The sequence below is a fragment of the Phacochoerus africanus genome, chromosome 2 (assembly GCF_016906955.1).
Source record: "Phacochoerus africanus isolate WHEZ1 chromosome 2, ROS_Pafr_v1, whole genome shotgun sequence".
Lineage (NCBI taxonomy): Eukaryota > Metazoa > Chordata > Mammalia > Artiodactyla > Suidae > Phacochoerus > Phacochoerus africanus.
Window position 1 is genome coordinate 54,104,604 of NC_062545.1, and position 16,696 is coordinate 54,121,299.

The window sequence follows — 16,696 nt, forward strand, 5'->3', positions numbered from 1 at the left end:
AACATCACTGACTGCAGAAAACTTAGCATTAAAGATCTGCATGTTGAAAAAAAGACATAAAGTAAGGTTTTGTTGACCAGTGTTTTGAAATCCATGAAGCACTATAGAAGTAAAACAGATTGATGAGATGGGGGTGGGGGGAGAGAATATGCTCTCAGTTGATTTTGTGATTCTTATACATAACATCTCTAAAGAAGGGGTATTTCACCTCAGTTTGAATCTTTACAGTCCCAGAATACTCAGGTTAGGGCTTCATGCAGTGCCTGCTGTGGGAGCTGTGTGGCTCTGATGGTTAGAAAGCAGAGTCTTCAGGTTTTCTTCTACCCTGTGATGCTGCTTTAGTCCTCCTGCCTCTGCTTTATCCCTCATCCAGGTAGGTGAAGCCAGCTACCATGCCACCTCAGCTCCAAGTTTGAAGCAGGAGCTGCTCTTCAACCAAATAACTCTCCTCACACTTTGCTCTTAACATCTGGCATCGGGAACCAGACATGACTGTGCAAGCTGTTGGGCAGTCAGGACAGAATGCAGGGCGACTCACTTCTCATCTGGACCCATCTGTAGAATCTCAGATTGTATTTATTTTCTCATCATACATGGTTCCTTTCCATAGAAACCTAGGTAATGCTTGCAAGCACTTAAGGATGCTTGGAGATAGACGGTTTCCAGCAAGCATAGACTGGTACTGGTATCACTTTTATATTATTTTATGTACTATTGTGGCCTATTATTATTTTAATGATTAACTGCTCTCAAGCAAAGTACTATCATTCAGTAGCTGTGTTATTGGCTTTTGAACACAACTACACAATTATTCTTTTTTTTAATGGCTGTACCCATGGCACATGGGAGTTCCCAGGGCAGGGACTGAATCCAAGCAACATCTGCAACCTATGCCACAGCTGCAGCACCAATTCCTTTAAGCCACTGCTCCAGGCTGAGGATTGAAACTGCACCTCCACAGCAATCCAAGCCACTGAAGATAGATTCTTAACCCATTGTGCCACAGCAGGAACTCCTAATTGTTCATTTTTAAATGTTAGCATAGCATATGATTTTGGCCCCTTTTTTAGCTTGTCATTTGAGTCCCTGTTTGCATGCTTCACATCCCAGCTCTGTGCTTGCCACAGATCTGACTAGTCTTCAGTGGTTTCCCAGCCAGGGCATGAACACAGCCCCTAGGCAAGCCATTCATCTCTTGGCTGCCATTGATCCATTAAGCAACCCACTTTGGGAGAAACTGTTCAAGCATATATCAATGAATCAAGATAAACAATCATTATCCACATTTCACCATATTGTACATGAGGAGATTCCCCAAGGATCTGTTGAAATCCTTGGACTTCTAGCTTAGGGACCATGCCAGTTTTTGGCAGCTGCAGGAATACTGTTATGAGTGAATTACTCCACCCATGAATAGCTGAGGAACTTGACTATTTGGGAAGTGGTTATATCAAAAAAAATCTAAAAGATGAATTAACCCCATTAAAAAAAAAAGTTCAGTTTGGTGAAACTTATTTTTATTGAACTCTGGATCCTAGTTATTTCATTGCTTCTTATTCTCTCTATAAGTAATCTGATTAATTAGCTAAACTAGAAAAAATTTACAGGTGTATACAAATTTTTTTTCTTGATCCAAGCCATACCTCCATTTTGAAAATGAGAACATTTTTCAATACCTCAAGTATTCTGATATATACCTCTTCCTTTTGGATTTGTCAGAATTTTGCAAAGATGAAATCAAAGAATTCAGTACCTCTGGAAGGTTATGTATGTGAATTTCTATATATGGAAAGCAAGAATGGTTTAAGAGACAAGTACTACTCAAAGAAAACTAATATATTTGATTTATTACCATGATAATCCTAACAAGAGGAACCTACTTAAGCTACCATGCATTGGAATCCATGTTGATAAATTTCTAGTGTTTTTTTCTTTTTCCCAAGCTGCAAACAAAATTTTTTTCCTAAGCAAATGCTAGGTAGCTTTGCAAAATACAGGTTTTTAGTTTGAAATTTCAGGATGTATTTCACTAGTTAGTTGCTCTTTGGACACACTGATAGCAAGATTTATAGGTGAAAAAATCCAGGTGCAATACATGCTTTGAGTTGGTGTTGAGTGTCAGTTTGTGGTTTGTTCCCAAACTTTTCAAAACACACACAAGTGGCAATTTGGCCTGAACACAAAAAGGAGAAATTATGATATCCCAATTCCTTTCCTATCTTAGGATTCCTAAATAAAGAAGAAAATGATAGGATTCTTAATGTAATTATAGAAGGTTTTGTTTCTGGACTTGCTTTTATTAGATAAAGGAAGAACTGAATTGCACCATCATATAATAGCAATCATTACCACTGATTTCTCAGAGGAAATCACAGGATTGTGAGCTTACAGGGGTTTAGTCGTGTCATGTTCATGTGTTGTGTCATAATTCTAGCTCTTACACTTGAAGAGAGGAAGATAACAGCCAAAGAATATTTACAGGCTCAGTCCCTTCAGGTGAGTTTACATTGCATCAGACTAGCATAAATGTAAGTTATAAAAATAACGCTTATGGATAATTTTACATTTCCATGATCCCAACTTAGCATAAGAGAAAAATACTAACAACAACTACCTTATAACAAACATTTCCTGTGATGTTTCACTGAACTGTCACAAAAACCCAGGGAGGTAGGTATGATTATTGTCCTTACTGTATAGGTGAGGAATCTGAAGCTTGAGGAGGCTAAGTAACTTGTAACCCACCTGGTTAGAAAGTGATGTAACCCAGGCAGTTTAATGCCAAAGTCTAATTGCTTAACCTTTATATTACGTTGCTTCCTGAAGACCTGATCGAGTCACCACGGGGCATGACCAGAAACTTGATAATGCATCTAGTTAATAGAGAAAGGGGAGATAAGGAGTGAGAGTGGGGATGGTCTAGAGAAGCCATTAGGTGTCTTCATTAAGGCAAAATGACAGAGGTTCTCTTGAGGCTTTACAAGTTCTAGTGGGGCTAGGGCCCACTCTTCACATCCCAGCAGGAGGTGTTATTATTGGAAAATCTTGCCCACTACTCGATGCTAAGACATAGGAGGTGCCATTGACAAAACTTGCCCTGAAGTTGAGTTTGATGTTGAAAGTCTGTCATTAAGGACTCGGCTAGCTGGCCATTGCCGTCACTGGCTTGAGATTTACTCCTCACTCAGGACTTACGTTCTTGTTTCAAAGAAAGTTTTGCCTGCATTCTAAAAAGAACTCATTCTGAGTTCACAGACTGCACCTGCAAATACACAATCCACTTACTATTGGTCATGGTATTTTTTCAGTTTACTTCCTGCAAGAATCTATCAGCAACACACCTACCATGTGCCCAACTCATCTGTAACACAGCTTTTCCAGCTGCAGCTGAGTCCCACCGTACCTCAGTTTACCTCACATCTGACAGAAACACCACTTCGAACTTTAATGTGAAATGCTGTCAGACACAGCCTCGTGATTTGTAGATGAGCTCATATGTTGCTCTGGAGCCCAGATCAGCACTTGCTCCATATGCCTCCTGTAAGCCAGACTTTCATTTGGCTTTGGCTGTGAAGAATAATTAAGGTTTGGGAAAGGCAAGATGGTCTTGCCAACTCAGCTGCTCTTGAGAGCAAGGACTCCCCAGGCTGTTAGCACAGCACAAAGGAGCAAGAAGTGTCCATCCAGCAACACCAAGGGAGGCAGTGGCTGCCTCCCCACATGCCACAGTTAGGAATACCATGCAATATATTATGGCAATCCAGTACTTACATACCATATGCAGATGTGTGCATGTGGGTACGTAAACACACACACACATACAAACACACGTACACATAAGCTGAGACCAAACTTGCATTTGCTCTTCAGTTTCATTTGTCATAACACGATGGCCATTGTATTAGTTCTTATGGCCATTGTCCCAAGTTGCCAAAAACTAGTGGCTCAAAACCACATAACCAGCATCTTTTAGCTCTGAAGATCAGAATTCCAAAATCAAGTCTCACTGGGCAAAAACCAAGGCATCAGCAGGACTGGTTCTCTCTGGAAGTTCTGTGGGGAGAATCCATTTTCTTGCCTTTTCCAGCGTGTAGAGCTCACCTGCATTTCTTGGCTCATGGCCCCTTTCTCACATAACTCCAACAGCCCCTTGCTTCTGATGTCACAGCTTGTACTTCTCCTGTGGTCCTCTTGCCTAGCCTCTTAAAATGACCCTTGTGATTATGCTGGACCCACACAGATAATCCAGGATAATCACCCTGTCTGATGGTCCTTAATCACATCAGCAAAGCCTTTTTTTGCCATGTAAAGTAACATACAGTTTCTGGGGATTGGAATAGGGACATCTTTGGTGGAGGGCCATTCCTCTGTCTACCATAACCATGAACAATACATTGATTTTTCAACTCACTAATGAGCATGAAAATCATTGGTCAAGCATATGTCATCAGGCATCTGGGATGGGGGGATGGGTGAGAATGCCACCTGCCTGTGGGAACAAAAGGGAATGGGCATGTAGCAAGCATTCAGGCACAGTGTCATGTGTACATATTCCACCCCTTCCTTCACCAGTCATTACTCATGGTGAATTAAACACTATTGACCCCACATTAAGACATGAAAACAGGCTCAGAAAAGCTAGAAAACTGCCCTAAGAGCACACAGTTAGTATTCAGACCTGAGTCTCTCCACCCTTGATGACCATGTCCTTTCCTCCATGTCTTGTGCTGGATTTTCTAGAGGGTCCTCCTTAATCTGCCTCCCAAAGCCGGGACTCAAATCTTCACTCCAATCCACGAGGTCTTCTCATAGGGAAGCAGACCTCCCTACTAGGGCTTATTTCCTAGGGATTCTGATGCTGCCACCTTCTTGTTCCATAGACCTCTCCAGCAGAAGAACACTAATTCTTCTGACTCCTGAATGCAGTCTCCTGACTCCAACACAGACATAGTGCCTGCACACTTTAATATAAGGCAGAGTCAACTAGCTTTTAATTCAGACTTAACAGCCCCAAGAAACCTGGTTAAAGCTGAAATTTAAGCCAGGAATGAGGCAAAGTTGAGCACGGATTTAATACAGTAAGCTATAGAATTTTTATCAAGGATTACTTCTAGGTCTTGAGATGGACCTGGAGAAGAATGCCATGTGACCCTGGACTTTGGGTTTTCAACTCTCTGGCCTTCAGAGAAGAGATAGAGTGCAAAGGTTAAACCTGTGCTTCCTGCAAGAGTTCCCACTGTGGCTCAGTGGTAACAAACCTGACTAGTATCCATGAGGATGAGAGTTCAATCCCTGACCTCAATCTGTGGGTTAACAATACCGTGTTGCTGTGGCTGTGGTGTAGGCTGGCAGCTACAGCTCCAATTCGACACCTATCCTGAGAACTAACATATACCATGCATGGAGCCCTAAAAAGACCAAAAAAAAAAAAAAAAAAAGGAAAGAAAAAGAAAAAGAAAGAATGCCCCGGCTATCCTTTTGAAAACATCCCAAAGATTACTGAACATTGAACGAAGTCAAGGCTTGAGATGGTGAGTAATACGGCAGATGGTTCCTTGGGCTATGTATCCCCCATCACCCCATGGGGTGTGTGGTTTGAGTGCTGAAAATGGAACTCAGGCACCCTGTGTTCTTGCCCCAATCTTCCGCTAATTAGCCATGTGACCTTGGACTTTGGGTTTTCAACTCTCTGGCCTTCAGAGAAGAGATAGAGTGCAAAGGTTAAACCTATGCTTTCTGCAGCCAGATTCAACATGAATTCCAAACTAAAAGAGCCCTTTCAAATTTATTAGTAGATTCAAAACGTTCTCCTGTCATTTTCATGTTACTCCCTAATATATAGAGAGAGCTAAAGCAGAATGTATGTCAAAAATAGTCATGGATTAAAGTATGAGTGAGACTTCTCTGGGACAACTGCCATAGCATTGCCCCCTGCCGCCAGCACCCCACCAGATCACCATTCACTAGACTTCCTTTCTCTTTTTTTTAATAGCCGCACCTGAGGCATATGGAAGTTCCGAAGCTAGGGGTTGAATCAGAGCTGCAACTGAGGCTTATGCCGCAGCCACAGCAACACCGGATCCAAGCTGCATCTATGACCTACGCCATAGCTTGCAGCAATGCCAAATCCTTAACCCACTAATCGAGGCCAGAGATTGAACCTGCATCCTCACAGAGACAACACTGGATCCTTAACCCATTGAGCCACAACAGGAACTCTGAGATTCCTAAACAATATCAACACACCTCTAGAGAAGACAATTACTTTGTCATTCTGGCAAGTTGAAGGGTTAAAACAGACTGCTGCTTCATGAGATGAAAACTGCTTCAGAGAAATTTGGATTAAAATTGAAAAAAAAAAGTGTGTGTCAAAAAACAAAGACAAGCTCTAAGTCAGCACAAAAAAGCCCAAGAGGCCAGCAGCAGCTTACATTAATAAGTCTTGGCACATAGTAGGGGCTTGACAAATGTCTGCTAAATGAATGAGCTCACGATAATGATAGGCCAGATGAAAGGTCAGTGGTTTCTAGCTGGAAAAAGTCAGTGGCATATCATAGAATAGGAGGAGAATGGACAGGAAGCCCTGATAAGTTTTTACTGGGATGTACATGGTCATGCCAGCTTCCATACACCCCAGTCGTTTCCCTGGATAGAAGGGAAGAAAGTGGGAAAGAAAGAAGGCTGGTAAACAGTCATCAAAGGAACACCCTTGAGTGCTTGGCTGTCCTACAACATGGTGAGAAGGTTTTAGGTTCTTAAAATAAATGGAGTGGAAAAGCAGTCAACCTCCTCTCTACACTGCTTTCCAGTTTTTCTTGTGTGAAAAACTGCACAGTGTGTGAATAATCTGTGGCCAAAAAAAAGAATGAGAATCAAAGCTGAGTTACCAGAGAACCTGGAAAGGGTTAAACTATAAAGAAAGTCTTGCTTAAGAAGCAAAGAAAGTTGAGAGCTGAAAGAGAAAAAAAGAAAAAGGAAAGAAAGAAGAGAGATGTTATTTCATACTAGAAACAAAACTCATAGAAATGGGATAAAGAGGGGAAAACTGAGTGATAGCTTGGAAATTTGCTAGTAATGAGAAGTCTATTTCCCTAGAGGCAACTCATCGTTTCAAAGCAGATTGGACCACGCTTGAGATGAAGTTTCCTAGAGAACTGGTTCTTCCCTCAGCTCGTTTCAATGACAATGAGCATTTCTAGTTGAGTGCGAGAAGACATGAAGGGCATCTTTTATTTTCCTAAGAGGAAATTGAACCTATGCGTTGTAAGACTTCACCATGTGCCTGTGTAGGAAAAAATATAAGCCAAATGCTTTTGAAGAGAAACAGAAGTATGCTGCCCTTGTGACAGAGAAGTGTCCAAGAACAAAGACAGAGGTATTTTGGCATGCCATTCCTACCCCATGGATTCTTTGTTGTGATACATTTTATGACCAACTTTAAAGACATTGACCTGTTGATCTCGTTCTGGTTTTCATTCGCTACATCCTTCTTAACATTAGAAAAAGTCCCTTAGGATAAGCAGGATTTTCATTTCTAGAAAAAGGAAAAAAAAAAAAAAACTACACAGAGCCCCAGTATCCTAACAGTCTCTGGCCATATGGAGCTTTAAACATATAAAGAAGGAAAACTGGCTTCATGCAATGACGTTGAGAGCATGGCGAGAGTCCCTCTTGCATGTTGTCCCATGGGTAGAATTAGAGAATGAATCCACAAAGACCCCTCAAGTCGCCTTACCAGGTGCCCTCCACTTGGCAGAAGGCTGAGTTGTGGAAGAAGTCACTCTTCCAGTCAACGAAGCTTCTAATTAACATTGAAAATGCGTAGTAGCTAAGTTTGTGGTGAAGACAGGCCATCTCCTCATTCTTCTTAGCTGGAGCTAGATTAAGCTATGAACAGGGGACAGGATAATTGCTCATGGTGGGGTCATGGTGTTTTCTCCTGCACAAACATATAATTAGGCTGTCTTAACCTCCCGGTTCGGCAATAAACACCACTTCACAGACTAATTTACAGTCAGGAGTCACAGAAGGCTGTGGAATAAACTCTCAGTGCCACAGACCCTTGCAGTTCAGTTAAAAAGAGCAGCCTTGCTATTTCAAGTCAGCAAAAAATCCTTTTGCACTTACCACAAACTAAAACGAGATTGAAATAAGGGCTATGCATTCAAAACATTGAACACACCAGCTAATAAAAAATACATTTGTGACTGGTTGTAAAAACAGAGAATGTAATTGGCTATACCCTATAAGTATCTTTTACTTACAATATTTGGGAAGACAGAGGTCTCCATAATATTGACTTTGCTAACACGTCTACATTTTTCTGTTTGCCATAATTATGCGTCAGTCAGCGACACCTAACTTCTATAGCTGCCAACAGGCCTTGACTCAGGCGGTGGGAGGTATACTGGCTGCAGCCCTACATCAGATAATGTTTGCCTGGCAAATACCATTGGCTTGGGACAACCCAGGATGGAGAGGGGGGATGCTGTTACAATGAGAAAGCTCCTTCATGGCCCCATCACTCTTCCCATTTGGACCCCGGGACTGAGGGATTTTTCTGAAGGGACATGGAAATTGTTCTTCTGTTGCTTCCTCTGCTTAAAAGCCTTCTATAAACACTGAACCCAATACAGTCCAGCAGGGGAGATCACAGAAGCCCATACATGCTCTGTGGGCATTGTGTTTTCTTCTGCCCAAAGAGACCATCTAGAGAACAAGAGGCTATAATCTGACACTTGATGGACATCAGGAACCGCCACAGAAGGGCTATGGGCTGTGGGTGGATTGAACTTGAGGCAAGTAGTACCATGAGAGTTGGAGAAAGGAGCCCAGACAGAGACAGAAAACAGAGGCCAAGAGACTGGTGAGTGGAATGAGAGATGAGACGATCAGGTAGATGGTTTCATCCACAGTCAAATATGAATTATATGTAGATTGCTATTCTCGGATTCTCTGCTGAAAATATGAAGATACAAAACAGGAAACCGGGTCATGTTTTTTCCCAAGTCCTCTTTTTCTTATACATTCCTCTATTCAGAACAGGACAAAAACTATGCTTTATTGCTACTATCAGTCCTTAGGATCCCAAAGTGCCCATGTCAGGGACTTGGTCCTTGTCGGGTGAGTAAGTGAGTGAGTGAATAAGTGAATGGGTGAAAGAAACCCATTCATTCAATATTGAAAGACTGAAAAAGAAGCAGACTTCTCTTACATGTCCAAGATGCATGGTAACTATGAAATCTTATTTTTATGTTTTTCACTAATGAAGGGGGAAAGGACCAGTAAATTAATCCCACTGAGAACAATTCAGATAAAACAATTCTTATTTTTCCTAAACAAGTATGACATAAAGATTATTATTTAAAATATTATTGATTATAAATAAAATAAGAAAAGCTACTTTTACTTTGGAAACAGTGGTTAATTCTCAATGTTTTTAAGAAATAAAGAAGACGAGTTTAAATGGCAAACAACAACTCCTATTTTGATAAATTTACACTGAGACTACTATGTAAGAACATGAGTTTTAGTGGGCATTTATTTTAGATTTTTGAAATTAGCAGTAAATCAACACTTTAAAAATTCAGATGATGCCAAGTTCCCATTTCCTTAAACTGGTCATTCGCATATTATTTTTAAGTGAAATCTCTTTCAAAATTTTAGTACTAATTCTATAAATTCCTGATGATACACATGAGTACAAATATTATACTTGATCCTTAAAAGAAGCATAGCTGTAGCTGATATTTTATAATTTTGTAAGTCACACCTGTTAGGCAGGCAATTCTACTTAAGTGTGTTTTAACTTCCTTAATATGCTTAAGGGGCCTCTTTAAGAATTAGGCTTCCTCTTCTTTTAAACCAATTTTAAACGACTGAACAGTAGCAGGGGGATGGGTACTGAAATCAAAGATTTTAATAAAATATATGATTCGACAGTAACAAGATAGTTTGTGTTTTCAAAGTGAGTACAATTCCTTTATTTTCTTAGTTTCAAATCTTGCTTTAACAGGCAGTATTGCAGCCAACGAGGTTTATCCAAGAATTAATTATTGCTACTTAAAACAACCTTTTCAAACAAGTTTTAATAAATAAATTCCATTGTCAAAAGAGACGTATATATATTACAAAATTATATTTTATATAGCTAAAAAGACTATCATTTATGGTCAGGATGTCCAGTGATTTCTCATAAAATTTCTCTTTTGTCCTTAAGAAAAAAATATTGTATATTTTCTTCCTGGAGTTTCTAGAGAAAGCAAACAATTGCTGAAATACATTATAGCACTTAACAACTTTAAAAAAACAAGAAAGGAAAATCATTTGAGCAGAATGATCATTTTAACTTGGACAGCCAAGATCAAGCCACACATAAGCTACGTGGATACATCACACCCCCTGATCACTTGTGTGTGCCTTTCCACACAAATGCACATGGAAGTTTTAGCAACAGCCGCTTAACAAGTAAGAAGTCTGCAGGGCACTGCACACAGCTATAGCTGTGGGGAAACGCTTGTAACCCGACCACTGGCTCTCACAGATTCCCTTTATTTAAGGCTCTGGCTGGACCTGAGGTGAGAGCTGAAACAAATAACAGCCAAGGTAGTGAACAGTTTCATCAAAACCCAGGGACAGTTTCTGTTGGGCAAGAAAAGGGGAGAATTAATCAAGGTAAGAAGCCACTTAGTAGCTTAATTATGAGTCTTTTAATGTCTTTTCATAATCAGTTAATAAATACCTTAACAATAAAATTGAATCTAAGCTTTTAATAGGCCATGTTGGCTAGAACCTAAACAAAGGAATTAGCAGCTCCAGGCTTTTGTGCCGTAACCGTTCACTGTTTGGTGCCAGGAGAAACAAAGCATTTCAAGCACTTTTTTTTTTTTTTTTGGTGCCTCCCCATAATAAACGCTTGTAATATCCCCAATTTCTGGAGTGTAAGACGCAGATCTTATTTATCACAGTATGAGACACACCTGGCACGCGGATCAGGAAACAACTGTTTTACTTCATTTCTGTCATCACCTTCCAACAGATTTCTTTCACATTCCAATTTGGATGGGAGGACTTGACTTTCTCTCCATAAGTTCTCCATTAACAGTTTCACAGCAGAAGGCGCCATTGGTCCGTTTCCTCTCGCAGCAATTAATTACCCAGAGCGGCGTGTTTTGACTCGGCGGCAGCGGCCCCGTCCAGTCCCCAGCACTGACTCTCTGATCTGCCAGCAACGTCTTTATCATCAAGCCCCCTGGTCCCCAGATTGAGCAGTGAATTGTCAGAATTCCTTGGACCCGGAATGACGAACACGGTGTCAAGTCAGCAGCACAAATTACCAACTTCAACTCCCTTCAGTCACTTTTATTAATATGTGTTTGATGGGAGGGAGGCCTTTTTGAAGCTGTGTCACTTTCGGGCGCTCGGCACATGAAAGACGCCTTTGCTTGTCTATGACCCATGGCTGGCAGATCGGACTGGGAGTCCTGAGCTCAGGGAGCCCCGGGAACAACTAGGCACTAATAAACCTTGAAAAGCTTGAATTACACTGTAACCCACAAAAATTTTCAAATTAAAAAGGCATATTTAGAGGCCCCCCGTGGACAGTGATTTTATTTAGTTTAATTCCCTCTTGTGGCCAATTAGATAGACACCCTTGCACACAGGCACACACTCTGGGGGGAAAAACGGGGGAAAAAGTTTAACTTTGGTTTTGGGGGGGGGAAGTGGCAGTATATCATTCCTCCATACAGAAATTATTTTCCCGGCTGTTGTTCTGTAAAGAACAGGGCTGTTAGAAATCAATGAAAGGGTATGCAAGATGGAGTTTTATTTGGATACGTTTTCTAAAGCATTACAGTACTCCAGTGTCTTCCTAAGTCCACCCGGGTGAACTGCCAAGTTGAAGAACCAAAGTAGAAGTGCCACCAGCAGGCAGAGCATCCTCGTTTAAATCTCTGCAATTATCTTCTAGTCAAAAGTGACTTCTTCTAAGAAGGCTTCAAATTCATAGCTAATGGTGGGTTGGTTTGTATTTGTTTTTTAATTAAGCGGCTTGTACCACTTGAATGCATTTTTATCATCTCTGCCTGGAGCTTATTTACCCAAATGGAACTCAGATCGACCGGAAAGATATATGTGCTACAAAAATTGTTCATCACATCTCTCATGGCTCACCACTGCTCTTTCCATTAGGACTGCAAAATTCGCCTCCTTCTCATCTGGTGGCAGGCTTTATATGTACCATATGCAAAAGGAGTTAATAAAATGCATGTTGGAAATATAAAGCAAGGTCAGAGGCGACCATTTGGCTGAAGGCCTTTCTTTAAGTGTGGAAAACAAAAGAACAAGATTGTTTTAGCAGTTGCAGCTGTGAGGAGAGGCAGCGTCGGGCGAGGAGTGGCAGCCGAAGTCCTTGCTACCTGTTTCATGAGTCCATAAGAACCACTGCTCTCTCCCCCACACAAATATCTGCACAGTAGTGCCCCAAGCTTTAGAAAGTCTCAGGAGGGAAAAAGAAGACAGCAATCTCCATCTTGCTCCTCGAGGGTGCGCTGGGGTTTGGAGGGATGAAGAGTGGGAGGGGGTGGGGTCAGGCCAAGTCACAGGAGGGCCTGCCTGTGATTTCAGGCCCTAACACCCCCACCCCACTTCTGCATCCTTCTCAGCCAGGAGTGATGAATGGCATTACTGTGAGCGCAGAGAAAGCCACCCGGATTGGATGTGAGTCAGCAGCTAAAGGTTTTTAAAAATAAGTGCTTAAGATTCTGTGGTCGGGTTCATCCGATGCCAACCAAACCAGAGGAAAGAAAACAACATTGTCAGTCAAGTAGTTGCTTGTTCCACGAGACCTCAAATGCGCCACTTGACAGATTTGTTTTCCTAATGAACTGACTGGTTACTTTGGCATCACTTAAGAGCCAAGAGGCGAACAGTGGAACTCGATCAGAACTTTATCTCTCTTAAATGAAGATAAAAGAGAAAACACTTAATAATTATGTCACGGGACAATGATAATGAACCCACAAAACCCTTTAAAATATGTGAACATAAATCAGTCTACCAGAGTAGCTGCGACTCAGCCAAAGAGAAGACTTTATTGTCTTGATAAAGAATAAGTTACCCCATTGGGACAAGCCAGGCTCCCAAAAAGGGACAGGTACTATGGCTCGGGAAGGGAGCATTCAGGACCCCAAAAGTGTGGATGGACAACACAGAGACATCATCCCCCCAACCCACTAATTCTGTTCTTGGTTCAGTAACTTCCCCCCCCCCCACTTTAGCCCTGATTCCCACACTTGTGAAAAGAGAACAATCTCACCTTCCCAGGTTCAATTACATGCAAAGAACTTGGCACATGGCACCTGGCACATAGTAAGTACTCAACCGAGGTTAGACCATATGTTTTCTCTTTCCTTTTCTGCCTCCAGCCATCCCTAGGAACACCTTAGCTATGTAAACCATCACTTAGCATGACGCATTGGAGAACAGATGGAGGTCTTAGGAAAATCTTACCTTATAAGAGGGTTTACCTACACTAGACATGGTGAAAGGATCTAGACCAATGGGTCCAGAAAACAATGGAAAGAACTTTTCACACCACCTTCTATCTCCTTTACACATCAAAACCACTTCCTCCAGATACTCACTACTCAAGAAGTGGGTTCTCAGCGTTCAGCAGCAGAGTCACCCAGGAGCTTTTAAAAAGGTAGACTGCCTCTCCCTACATCCTCCTATCAAGTTAGCCCCTGCAAAGATTCCCAGGTCACCACTGTGCATGTTCAAGTTGGGAAACCTTTTTTTTTTTTTGTCTTTTTGCCTTTTTCTAGGGCAGCTCCTGTGGCATATGGAGGTTCCCAGGCTAGCGGTCTAATCCGAGCTGTAGCCACCAGCCTATACCAGAGCCACAGCAATGAGGGATAAGAGCCGTGTCTGTAACCTACACCACAGCTCACAGCAACGCCAGATCCTTAACCCACTGAGCAAGGCCAGGGATCGAACCCACAACCTTATGGTTCCTAGTCGGATTCATTAACCACTGGGCCACAACGGAACTCCCGGGAAACTCTTTTAAAATACTAATACTGGGATCAGATCCTAGGCCAATTATATCAGAATCGCTGGGGTTGAAACCCAGGCGTCTAAATTGAAGGAACAAAAACAACAAACCAAAAAAAAAAAAAAACCAACAAACAAAAGCAAACAGGCATCAGTGCTTTTTAAAAATCTTCAGAAAATTCCCACGTACAGCCAGCCAGGTTTCAGAAGCATTGGTCCAGTCCCATTAGCAAAAATCAACTTTAAAAAATAAGAAAATACTGAAACAAGAAATATAGGTAGAAAAGGCCTACCTTCAAGTAGATCCATTGAAAAAGAAAGTTTTCAGTTTTATGATCAAAGATATAAATCTACACTTCTAAAAATCCTACTGATGTAAGGAAAACTGGCAAACATCTTTGTATTTAAACCCTGGCCCTTGTACTCTTCCCAGGTAACAAGGTACCCGGGTGGGCAGAACATTTATTGACCTAAGTCCCCGGGTTTATTGATGCTGCCCATTTTCTACTGATTTTAGAACTCTGTAGGGGAGGTGCTGTGACTTTGAAAAAGCTATTTTTTTTATAATCAAATTGTTTTACTTAAAGGTTTATATAACATGCTATACTATTAAACAGTAAATAAAAACCATTGATAAATCCTGAGGCCCCCACAGGTAGTTTGGCACATCCTTAATTATCTGGTTTATGAGCAAATTGCCACCTCAGCTTCAGTTTTCAGCTTGTTAGATGCATGTGTGCTCACACACTTTTTACTCGTGAAAAAACCTCTCAGCAGATTCAGCCTTTAAACAATGTTGCCAAAATATGTTAAGGGTGCAGGGGAGGTAGGAGTTGTGGAAAATAAAAGGGCTGAACTTGGAGGTTGGAGTTTTGCTTTTTGTTTTTGTTTGCAGTGATGGCTTCATTTGATGATTTTTTTTTTTTTAATTAGTGCACATGACAACTGGAAAAGATTGCAGACAACAACTGACTTCCTCAAAATAAATCCACCTATTCCACTGCATTTACTGTACGAGCTGAAATGCCTCTCCCACAGCACCCCTATCTGTGTATGCAACATTCTACTTCCCCTGCTAGCAAGAACTGCTGGGGGACTCACCACTGCCTTCCAGCAATTAAACCTTCCAAAGAGGAAAATCCTTCTCTGTGCCTTCAAACTTAAGCTAAATAACATTCTTCGATGGCATGAGATGATTTTCGTTTGTACTTTTATTGTTTTACAAATGTCTGCACTCAGTGAGTCTCCCAAGTGTTTACAATCATCGCTAATCCCAGAACTCCATGAAATCAATGTTTTTCTTCGCTCAGAGCATCCCGAGGGCTTTGCCCCACGGGCTCCCCCTGGCGGCTACACCACGCTTCTCTGCTGGTCTCATGGGAAAACTCTTGGGCACTAAAGAAATCAGAAACAAGACGTGTGAAACAGACACAGGAGGAAAAACAGTGGGCCGTCCAGCTTCTTTGGGAATCGGTGCTTATCATGAAATGTTAAGAATTAACTTTTTGGTCAAGTTGTAGATACCAGAGGATGCACCCCCTTCTCTGGACCATGGGCTCAGGCTGTTTGGACAAGGCATACGGAGTAGCACAGAGCACTGCAACCCCCTGCATCCGGTATTGATTAGACAAGGTCTGGAGCTGGCAAAGATTATTAATATATAGAATGCTATAGAGATTGATTGCTCTACTTTCATTTTTCTCCTTCCTGCCAGCCCGTTATAGAAGAGAGCCCTGCAGCTGTTCTGAATCCCATTGCCAGAGGCCTATTATAGCTTGTTTTGATGTTTCACCAGCAAGTTCCTGTGCCTCATACAGGCATAAGCCAATGAGAACATCCCCAGTTCCAACCAGAGGCCGAGACACAATCACCCTGTCAGGTATTGTTAGTAAGTTGGGATCATAAAAGATAATAAACTCTCTCCCATCTTTTATGACGGCACACCGAGATCAAACACTTTCCATACCAGAGCACAAAGCCCCCAGGACCAGTTCTCCCTGACAGATGTTCATCTGCTATCTTGGTATTGACGTGTTGCTTAATTTATTGATCCACAGAGGGAAGGAAATATAAAGGCCCTAGAAATCTGGTCTTGTACAAGCTGCTCTCCAGGGCCAAGGGCCCTAGAAATAAAGTGGAGACTTGATGTCATGTTTTAGAAGCTGTTTGAATATTGCCCTTTTATTGTTTCTTTTCTTCAATGCTTAAACAAACAAACAAAAAAATCACCTAAAGAAAAAAGAGTTGAACACCCCAAATTCTTTTATTATTTTTATTTCTCTTCTATTCGATGAACAATACGTTTAGCAGGGATCAACATGCTTTGCTATTCCTTATTAACCTGCTGATGATCACCTGGTGCCCTCAATCCCAGGGACATGAAAGCCTGGCTCACCCTAGACTTCACAGGATGATGAGGGATGGGATACAATAAAATTTCATGGGGTGGGGTTCCTGCTGTGGTGCAATGGGATGAGCGGCCACAGTGGGAACTCCACATCATGAAATTTTATTGCACTCAAACATTCCCTTTCACATGCAAATGCCCCAGTCCAACTGGATTAATTATTCATTCCTCTTTCTTCTGACTTTGCCCATGATTTCCTTGCCCATCTCTACAAATCCTTGAAGGATCAGGCAA